We start from the raw sequence: 11,473 nt of genomic DNA, 5'->3' as shown, positions 1-11,473 counted from the left end.
ATAGATTTATTACACGTAGCTCTTACACACTTTACAGTGACCGTCTTTTAGGCCCCTTTACAGCCCTGTTACATTCATTGCTCGTAATTTATCGCTTCACTTTGATCTAATTGCCATTGGCTTGGCGCTCTTCGGCCATACTTGGTCCTTGCGCCATAAAACACCACACATAATCATCAAAGTTTCCCCGTCCTGCGCTGTTAGTGCTATGGGTACGTGCCAACGTCGAAGACAGTCAGTATCGTAAAGGAAGAAAAAAAAAAACGCCATCGTTGCCTCCCATAATGCGCCATTCAAAGGTCAGTGAACTCGGTCTGCCTTTCGTCCTAGTATGCGTTCCCTGTGTTCCCGTATGTTCTAGCGTTGCATTTTCTTAGTTTGCGGGAGCGTATGATGGCGGATGATCGCATGCGACGTACGCTGCTGCTTTCACACGACGGAATCGCGGATTTGGTCCACGAACGAACAGACCGTGGCTCGACGACACCCAATAACGCCGCAGACGAGCTTCTAGCAGCACGATTCAATGCATATCTACGATCAGTCTGCAGACTGAATCATCGATCCGTCCCTCCGTGTAAATCTGCAGCTTAAATTGTGGAAGGAGCAGTATACCATTTATATATTCCTTCCGATACATTTCTCTTTGTGATTCTTGATTCTTTAGCGCGAACTTTTCTTTCGCTCGTTGATGCAAGCTCACCCCTTGGCTTGTTAAGTTGGGCTTGTTTTGATGGCTGGTGAAAAGGCCCGAGAGTACGCCACGGCCTGTCACTTTCAAAGGTTCAAAGTTTATTGCTTCAAAGTGGTTACATGTTTGACATAATAGTTCTGCGGAAACCCGCAAGCTGGAGAGAAGTAATTAAGAGGACATCCACCTACTCGTAGCAATTGCTACGAAGGAAACCTTTGTAGCGATTGCTACGAGTATAGGTGCATGTCTCATTTTCTCTTAATTACTTCTCTCCACCTTGCGGGTTTCCGCAGAACTATTATGTGAAACCCTTGCCTATGCTTCGAGTTGTTGACAGATTCGACTTCGCCCTGGTATCTGCTAGCCGCCTGATTAGCTCAGATGGTAGAGCGGCTGCCCCGGAAAGGCGGTGGTCCCGGGTTCGAGTCCCGGACCAGGACGAATTTTTCTTCAACTGTGAGGCTTTTCTTTCGACGAACTCGCACGGGTTTTCTTTGCAGCAATTGCTACGATTAGGTGGATGTCTCATTTTCTCTTAATTGGTTGCATGTTTGATAGATATGAAATACAGAAGGAGGTCCCATAGTCAAATACTGTATTGGGACCTGCATCGTGAAATGCCCCATAGCCAGTAATCCGGCTCGGCCGAGTAATCCGGAACCTCCCGCTACTTTGTGTGCCTCATAAACATACCTTGGTTCTCACACGTAAAGCACGAGAAGTTTCCTTCTCATTCAGGACGCGCACGCGTATGCATCATACTCTATTTAGCCAGGCTGTCGCTAGCAGAGCACCAATATCTGCCATCTACGCCCAAGCTATGTCGAATGCTTGCATGGAGGCTCCCATGTAATATATGGTCATGTGGCTAAAGCGATACGAAATAGATAAAAGATATTCAATTGCCCGCACAATTGAGACCTAGAAGTCCAGTATATTTCCGCTCTTAGCTCGGAGCTCTCGTAGCCAACGATTACGGTGCATGCGGCGCATTACAGCGTCCCGAGTACTTTATTCCTCGCCGCGTGCTGTGCGACGAGCGCGCCGCCGATGCACGCCAGTCACGCGTTCTAGCTCATTTTGTTGTTTTGCTAAGTTACGACTGTCGACAACAGCCGCCTGCACGCGCGTTGCGACATTTTTTTTTTCTTTGCCTGCCCGCGCCGTTTTCGCAGCCGTGTCAACGACGCGTCCGGAGGCTGTCGAACGTGCGCACGCGGTGGCCACGGGCGTGAAGCCCGCGGCAGGGCCCCCCCTCTTCCTGAGCTGGGTGCGACGCCGGCGGCTCCTCGACTACGAGGACACTGTGCGCTGACTTCGCAGCCGTGCACGCACGTGCCTTTCCAGGTGGCTTTGGCACGTACTCGGGACAGACCGTCACTGCTGTGGCGCGGGCCACTTTTACGTGTCGCCACCGATTCCGTCGCAATCGTGAATTGTGTGCGTCACACTCATCGCGCACGTATTTTTATGCTTTCGCTTAAAAAAAAGATACGCTGCTGCCTACGCCAAGCCGCATAAAGTTCTGTTGCACATTTTCTGTCAGTTCCGTCGATAGCTCAGTTGGTAGAGCTGTGGTGTCGGAGTGCTACGGGAGGAACATTTTCTGTTGTGATTGAAAGAAAAAAAGACAACACCTGGCAGTCCTGTATCGACTATCGGCACCTGAACAAGATTACAAAGGACGTTTGCCGCGAATAGACGGTGCACTCGACTCTCTCCATGGCCCAAGGTACTTTTTTTCCATAGATCTTCGGTCCGGCTATTGGTAAATTACCGTTGACGAGCAGGATCGCGAAAGGACCACCTTCACTACACCCGATGAGCTCTACAAGTTTGAACATATGCACTTTTGGTAGTGTAATGCTCCAGGAATACTTGAAAGAATGATGGACTCCCTCCTTCGCGGGTTCAAGTGGTCCACGTGCTTATGTTACCGTGACGACGTTGTCACCTACATTCCCCAGTCATCTACAACGACTTACGGCTACTTTGCAGCTATTTCACAACTCCAGGCTTCAACTACATTCCTTTGAATGTCACCACTGCCGCCGAGAGGTCACCGCATTCGGCCATCTTGTTGATGCGGCCGGTATGCGACCTGAATGCCCCGTTCTTCGCAAGACGCCCGTTCGTTTATTACTTTTACTTTCGTCGCTTTGTGAGAGACATGGCAGAGATAGCACGGCCTCTCACACACCTCCTCATAAAGAAAGAAAGAAAACGTTCCTGTTACCTGGAGTTCTGGCCAAGCGTCTGCCTTTTCGCAGCTCATTGCACTACTCATTTCGCCACCTGTGTTGGCTAACTTTGACGATTCTGCTCCCACAGAAGTCTGTACAGACGCAAGTGGCCATGACAACGGCGTTGTTCTGGCTCAATGTCAACGTGGTCATGACTGTGCTATTGCCTATGCCAGCCGCCTTCTTTCCATCGCTGAGCGCAATTATTCCATTACAGAGAGAGAGTGTGCCTCACTGATCATCACGCTCTGTCCTCGCTGTCTTCACTCAAAGATCACACGGGTACGTCGCCTTGGACGCTGTGCATTATGGCCTCAAGCATACTCATATAGTCATCTACAAGCCTGGCTGTTTGCATCGGGATACTGTCTGCCTTACCCGGTACCCCATTGACCAACCGGAACCTGCATCTAGCGACCCTTGTGCACTTGCCATCTCTGAACTCTTCAACATTGCTGCTGAACAACGCCGTGACCGGTCCTACGCAAGATCACCGACCGCATCAACTCTCAGGCTCCTGACGCCTCGCCTCTTTCTGGTACTCGATGACACTTCACGTTGTCACAGTTTGCTTTCGGATTATCCTGACCGGTGATTGCGGCGCGCCTCCGCTCGACTGTTCTGGGCCAGCTTCACGATGCGACAACAGCGGGGCACCTCGGCATTTCATGCATATATGATTGGTTCTACTGGCCAGGCATGTCCCGCTCGGTGCGTCGTTACGTGGCTGCTTGTCACCTTTGTCAGCACTGGAAGAAGCCACTACTCCCGCCTGTTGTCCATATTCAGCCTCTCGATGTTCCATATGAGCCGTTTCATGGCCTCTACTTACTTAGGTCATTTCCTCTGTCTGTCACACGAAACAGATGGGTTGCCGTCGCTACATGTAGACTATGCGACGTGATTCTCGATCATCCGTGCTCTTTCCACCAGTTGCGCGACCGACGTTGTGGACTTGTTGCTCCATAACATCATTCTCCAGCATGGGGAAACTCGGCAAGTCCTAACAGACCGAGGCAGGCAGCTTCTTTCGAAGGTGATCGGGGGCATTCCACGGTTTTTCTCGACACAACACAAACTGACCACGGCCTACCATCCACAGACGAGTGACTTGACGGTACGACTGAACCGAACGATTACCGACATGCTGGTACCAGGTAATGTACGTATCCGCCGGCTACCATGTAGTATTGGGGCACTGCATTTCCCTTTGTGACGTTCGCGTATCACACGTCAAGTGTTGGGACCGCTGGTTATCCGCTTTTATTTCTTTTATTCCTTTTAACCGGTCTAAATCCTGCGTTGTCTATGGACACGTTGGTACCTTGTTCTAAACAAGTGAACAAGTGACGCTGAGTGCAAGTGGACGCGAGTACGAATGCATGCCCGGAAAAAGATGTTCATCGGTGAGTGTAAATGCCCACTAAATTTGTCGAGGTATGGCTGTGATAATCAAAGGTGTAGTCTCTGCTATGACTGTAAATTGAACCGTGCTTTAAGCACTGCGGCGCGGATTAGCTATGGAGTTCGAGGGTTTTTGCGCATGTGCATAGTAAAGATATTGGCCTGTATGATGTGAGGAGAGACGGATTTGCTGTTTTTGGTATTGGTATGACTTTCGCGTACTTACAGTCAGTTGGAATTTCCGCGCATGACAGCGATTTCTCGAACATTAATGTTACATACTTTGAACACCATTCGATGTACCTGGAAGGAAATGCATTCGGGATTCCATGAGCTCCGGGCGATTTTTTAGCGTCGAGGTTAAACATAAATGCTAACACACCTTCCTCAGTAATTCTGGCATCACCAATCGGCAGAATGTGTTCATATATAGCTAGGGAACTGTGGGCTGATACAGTCGTCACGCGTAAACATTGAGCAGAAATATCGGTTGAGCGCATCTGCGGTTTCAGCATTGTCGGTTAGAACCATATCACCGATACAGAGTTTGGGTGCAGCTTTCTTTTTTGGCGATAAGTGCTGCCAGAACTTTCCTGAGGATGAGACGAGAAAATTTTAGTGTTAGTTTTTGATAGTATTCTTTTGCTTTTTTATTTTATCAGGTAATAATGTACGCAAGCCAAGAAACCGATCGCTTGCGGGAACAGTTGGGCGCTGCTTGAGTTGTTTTCTTGCCTTTTTCAGTTTCCGCTCTATTTGTGCTATTTCTTTTGTTACCCAAGGATTGCGCTTCCGCAGCACTTTTTATTAGCTAACGTGCGTAAATGTGGCGTGGCCGGTACAATATCAGCAAGCGAAAATGCAGAAATAAAGGATATTATATACGGAAAAGTTCAATACTGAGACATCGTGACCGCATTACACATAACGGGTTGGCCATTACACACGTCCAACTGCACAAACCCTTGATATTGTCACGTGGTAGTGACGGTTAAGAAGGCAGAAAAACTGTGATTAACGAAACGAGCGTTTTATTGAGCGAACTTGTGCCCTCAAAAACAGGCTACACTTAAAGAACAACGGTAGGGGCGAACACGATCGGCGGTCGTCGAAATCTGATCAGCGGGTCAAGCGCGTCGGCTTTTGTAGATCAGCCGCCGAATGTTCCAGAGTAATCGCTGGGACCCGCATGCCTTCCACAAAGTTCTACTCCATTCGCGTCGCGCATACATGCAATCAGATTACACCACGTTCGGTCACAGACAGCCGATGGAAGCATCAATAACATTCCAGAAACTTCCGATACATGCAGGCGCGTCCTGCGCTGTGCCATAACATCTGTTAGACCGTGAAACATGTCGCCCGATAAAGGCAAACAAGTACACGCGTCAATATATCGGATTGCGAGAACACATGCTTTTTTCAGAGCACCACTATAATTTCCGAAATTCATGTGAATTTGTGAATCAGCCTGACATATCAAACTACAATCGTTCGGCGTAAATGTTGTATGAAAATGGTCCGTAGGCAATAGCGAAGCAAGTTGAGCACTTACATCGCAAAATTAGGAACGATCGGCGGGAGTCCATTTGTGGCGCCGAATGTTGCGAATCCAAAGGAGCCTCGCCTTTTTTTGTTTCGGGAGCAGGAAGCGTGCATTTCGGTTCAAGACTGCGCCACAGCCACCCATGGCGCACAAGGGAAACGCGTGCAAGGGCGAACGTTATTCGCAGCAGGTACAAGCCCCACGCGTGTTGGTGAGAGGTTGTGTACGAAATGACGTCGCCGCGGATTCACCGTGTCTCCGCCGCAGGCAAAACCAGGGAGTTACGTCACGAAAAGTGGGCGGCGCGCGAAGAAAAATGGCTTTGGGGAAGCAGGGCAAGACGGAACAACCGACGAATTTGTAGCTCCATGGGAGCGTCCACTCTTCAACTACATAGTATATTGTAGTCCTTCACGATGTTGCGCGGAAGCAGACGATTTTATTTTGGCAAAGTTGAACGATATACATTGCGAACTCTGGCATTCGTTAGGTGCATAGCATTGCTTTCTGTAACGGACGGACTTGCTTTCTGCATCAGCGCATCGGCTATGCTCCAAGATAAATTGGGTCACCTGCATGGGGTTCTTCGACACGCGCCTCAGTTTAAGCACTCGAGCGTTTTTTGCATTTCGCTCTCATCAGAACCAGGGCACCGAACCTGCGACGTTGCATAACCGCTTAGTCGCCACTGAGTCGCCACGGAAGGTTGTCTGAACGCGATGGGAATCGTTAGCAATGTACATGTCGGGATCCGCTCGCTCCGCAATGATAAATTGTTTACTAGCTATACATAAGGACGATATGAGACTGAATGAGATCACTACAGCAAAAGAGCACTTTCTCCGTCATATTTGGCGCGCTTTCGAGGTAATAATAAATGAAATGAAACTGCAGTAGGTACATTTTCGAGCAACTCTGCAAGCGTTGCGATTGCAGAGTTGCATTGCCAAGGGTGGAGTGACGAAAAATACTGGAATGGACGCAGGAACGCCCGGATATATGCCAACGATGCTGTAGGACATGCTGCTGCGGTGCGTGGTTTTGCTGAGACAAGAGTACAAGCAACAACTAACCCATTAATTTTCTCTATTCATTCTTAGATGTTACTGAAAGGCCAAGAGCTGAGTCAGGCCGCGGGTCGTACTGCACTAAGTATTGCGCAGGTAAGCAACCCGTGCTTCACACGCCTGCGCAGTGGGAAAACGCCCTGCAAAGCATAGATAAGCAACAGTGGTAGATCGATCCCCCTTTTGCTACGAAAGCAGCAGAGAGCAGCACACTGAGTGGCACTGGACGCGCAAGTGCGTTTGTGAGATGCAAGGCTGCCGTTTCACGCAGCAACGGTGTGCATGGCTGACCCTTTTCCCAGTCGTACGAGGATAAATGCACGAGGCTGCGGTTCAATCAGGCTGAAGTCGGTAATGTGACTTTAATTGCTTAATCACTTTCTTCGTTTGCGGCATAATTTACTTTCTTACAGAATAGTAAAGAACGACGAACAATCTTTTGTTCAGCTACAAATTTTCGTCAAAGTTGAAAAGCTCGCATCTAACATTTGCTGCCTCTTACATTCAGCACTAAAAGACAACTTTGCCTCTGAGGACGTCACGGCGACCGGGTACAGGAAATCACTAATTGCTCACTTACGTTTTGCCACGTGCTTCTGGCTACGTATACGTCAGCAGTGTCAAATCAAATCGTTTCTATTTCCCAGAAAGGAAAGTGTCTAGAGGGGCTCGTTGGCTAAAAGGTGTTATGGACAGCTCGAATGGGACACTGAACTCTTGACAAGGCATTTGGGTTGACGCCAGTACATGACCAAAGCGCACAATACAGAATATGGTAAAACCAAAACACTGAAAACATTGTAACATTGTATCATACAAATATATACTAGAGAAAGGAATGATAAACGTACCTATGACAGCACATCAAAGTTGCGTTTCTCAAAGAAAAACTAAAATAAACGCAATAAAAATACAATAAAGCGAAGAGACATTCAAGCATGACAGGAAAGAAGGAAATATCACAAAATAAGTGCATTCTCACAACGTTAATTGCCCTCACTATATTTTGTGTTATAAAATGTACAATAAAGTAAAAAAAAGAAATTATAGGCAAGGAAGGAAAGAGCAACGTACTACAACGAGTACATTTCCGACTTCCACGTCACAACAAAATTTTACTCATATTTAAAAAAAAAAGCTAACCACAGTTTTTTTAACGTGAAGTTCTCTACATGACTGTATTGATTGAGCATTGTTAGCAAATCATAAAACAACGATTGGAAAGCGTGATTATTGCGAAATCTTTGAACAAACCAAATATCGGTATTTCTTGCGCGTGAGGTAATATATCTGGCTGTTAGGCCCGTAGTGTCTTTCAAAAATTGTTTAAAGTCGTCATTAGAGAAATAATAAGAGAGTAGAATACGATAAACGTACATATTTTCAACTTTAATAAGATTGTAATCCAGAAACCAATGATTTGTTGACTAAAAGTAAGGTTGATTAGCTATGTGCCGTACAGCCTTCTCTTATAAAACTTGCAACTTCAAAAACTAGTTTTTGACGTGGCAGCCCAAACGAAACTGCAGTAATTTATGCGAGACAAAAAGAGGGCGTGGTAAATCTGAACTTTAGCAGGGAAGAAGTTTGGGCGTGTTGGTGGGATACATACAAACTGGGATACATAGCGCAAGAATGACACGGGGACAAGCAAGAACAGGGGACGAGCGCTAACTTTCAACTGTATCCCAGTTGAGTATATATATGTTCACCAGCTGCAATAAATCAATTGTTGAAAGTTAGCACTTGACCCGTGTTCCTGCTTGTCCCTGTGTCATTCTTGCGCTATGTATCCCAGATTGTATGTAAATTTGAAGTTTTACCTTCTTGGGTAAGACATATCGACAAAAAGCGAATACGCCGACTACACTAGAGGCTTTTTTTGCAAATATTAATGTGTTATTTTCAGCTTAGGTTTGAAGAAAATGTGACACCTCGAATGAATGAATGAATGAATGAATGAATGAATGAATGAATGAATGTATGGTGTTTATTGGCGCAAGGGCCAGGTATGGCCAAAGAGCGCCAAGCCAGTGTTGATGCGTTTGCAGTGGAGTCATGACTTCTATGAAGTTGATGTGACGTGGCTGTAAAGGGGCCTTAAAAAATGGTCGCTCTAATGTGCATAAAGTCTATGTGTAATAAGATTATGGCAATGACAAAAGACGTGTACTATGAGCATTAAGGTGCATTGCGAAATAATGATACCATATAAAAATGTATAAGATTCTAAAATTCACTAGAGCACCACGGCCTCGTTAGAGCCCTTGAGACACAAGGGCCTAGAGGCATGTGCTATACAAAACATCTATCACAGCGGCATCCTCTGGAAAGAGGATGCACTACGAGCTTAATGGGCCTATTACATGTAGGACAACATCATTTAAAAAGTTGAGGACTGCCTCGGTGTTAAAAAGTGGTTCCTTACCAAGAAACATAGCCGGGTGTAGAGGGATGTAATAATGGTATGCAAACGGAAAATGTTTCTTTCTCTCCGTTTCGGCTTCCCGACACTCCAGGAGCACATGGAGGACGGTCAACCTCTCGCCGCATCTACCACAGGTTGGAGGTTCACTTCCAGTAAGCAGATAATTATGGGTGCCAAATGTGTGTCCTATTCTGAGGCGACAGAATAGGACATCTGTTTGCCGAGATCTTGTTGGGGAGGGCCAAAAACCCAACTGTGGCTTTATAACGTGCAGTTTGTTATTTACCCGCCGTGGTTGCTCAGTGGCTATGGTGTTAGGCTGCTGAGCACGAGGTCGCGGGATCGAATCCCGGCCATGGCGGCCGCATTTCGATGGGGGCGAAATGCGAAAACACCCGTGTACTTAGATTTAGGTGCACGTTAAAGAACCCCATGTGGTCGAAATTTCCGGAGTCCTCCACTACGGCGTGCCTCATAATCAGAAAGTGGTTTTGGCACGTAAAGCCCCATAATTTAATTTAATTGAAGTTTGTTATTTGTTTGCGCGTCCCATGTGCACTGCCAGTGGTTTCGCAGTTTCTTTCGTAAGAAAGGCCTCAGATCTGTGACAGGCACATCAGCGGTAGGGTTAACAGCTTGCGATGTGATTGACGTGGCCATCTCGTCCGCCAGAACGTTACCTTCGATTCCCCTATGGCCAGGGACACAGCATATTATGATATTCTGGTTAGATGAGTACGCTTTACACAAGACCGAATATAGTTAATTAAATAGGGGATTTTTATGTTTGCTGAGTGACATTAAGGCCTTCACGACGCTTAGAGAGTCTGTATAGATCGCTGCTTTTGGAAGTTTTGATTTTCTTATATGCTTCACAGCAGAGAGTAATGCGTAGGCCTCGGCCGTAATGATACTTGTTTCCGGATGCAGTACATCGGATTCCGAAAACGATGGGCCGACGGCTGCATAGGATACCCCGGCATTTGACTTCGAAGCGTCTGTGTAGAACTCTGCGCAGGAGTGCTTGTACTGAAGTTCTAGGAAATGCATTCGGATTTCAGCCTCTGGAACGTGCTTTGTAACTTTTATAAAGGATATGTCACATTCCATCACCTGCCACTCCCAAGGAGGTAAGGGCTTGGTTAGGTGCATTAAGCGATGCTCGAGGAGTGGGACATGCATTTCATCGCTAAGCTCTTTCACACGCAGCGAGAAAGGCTGTCTTATGGAGGGACGATTGCTGAAAAGTGTAGCGCACGTCATATCGGTAACGGTATCAAAACATGGATTTGCAAGATTGGAGCGCACGTTAAGGAAGTATGTAAAGCTGATGTATGATCTCTGCAGGTGGAGTGACCATTAATTCGATTCGGCATATAAGCTTTCAATCGGGCTTGTTCTGAAAGCGCCCGTGGCTAAGCGGATACCTAGATGGTGAACAGGGTCTAGCATCTTTAGCGCGCTCGGAGCGACAGAGTTATATACCACGGCACCATATTCTAATCGTGACCGGATTAGGCCCTTATAGAGATTCATTAGGCACTTCCTGTCACTATCCCACGTAGTCTGGGATAGAAGTTTCATTAGGTTCATTGTTTTCAGGCATTTTTTTTAACATGTTTAATGTGTGGGACGAAAGTGAGTCTATTGTCAAGTATAACACTTAGAAATTTGTGCTCTTTGTTTACATGTATCTGTTGTCCACACAGTTCTAAGCAAGGATCCGGAACCAGGCCTCTCTTTCGTGTAAACAAAGCACAAGAACCCTTAAGAGCATTGATTCTAAATTAATTTTTCTCTGCCCACGCTGACACCTTGTTCAAACCATGCTGTACCTGTCTCTCGCACACTGCGAGGTTGCAGGATTTGAAACCTATTTGAATGTCGTCCACATAGACGGAATACAAAATGGCCGGTGGTAAGGAAGCACGAAGCATTGTTATCTTAACAACAAAGAGTGTGCAACTGAGCACGCCTACCTGGGGTACACCAGTTTCTTGTGTAAAAGGACGTGACAGCACATTGCCGACTTTTACCCGGAAGGTGCGATTGGACAAGTAGCTTTTTAATACGTTTAGCATATTACCATGA

At 46.8% G+C, this 11,473-nt stretch overlaps 1 protein-coding gene across 3 annotated transcripts in view; it reads right to left on the bottom strand.

The window, feature by feature from the left end:
• LOC126532357 (uridine phosphorylase 1-like) overlaps nt 1-11,473 on the bottom strand; it is a 90,237-nt gene that overhangs the window by 64,079 nt on the left and 14,685 nt on the right. The window lies entirely within an intron of this gene.

This window comes from Dermacentor andersoni, chromosome 5 (genome assembly GCF_023375885.2).
Source record: "Dermacentor andersoni chromosome 5, qqDerAnde1_hic_scaffold, whole genome shotgun sequence".
NCBI classification, from domain to species: Eukaryota; Metazoa; Arthropoda; class Arachnida; order Ixodida; family Ixodidae; genus Dermacentor; species Dermacentor andersoni.
This window is presented reverse-complemented; position numbering and strand designations above follow the sequence as displayed.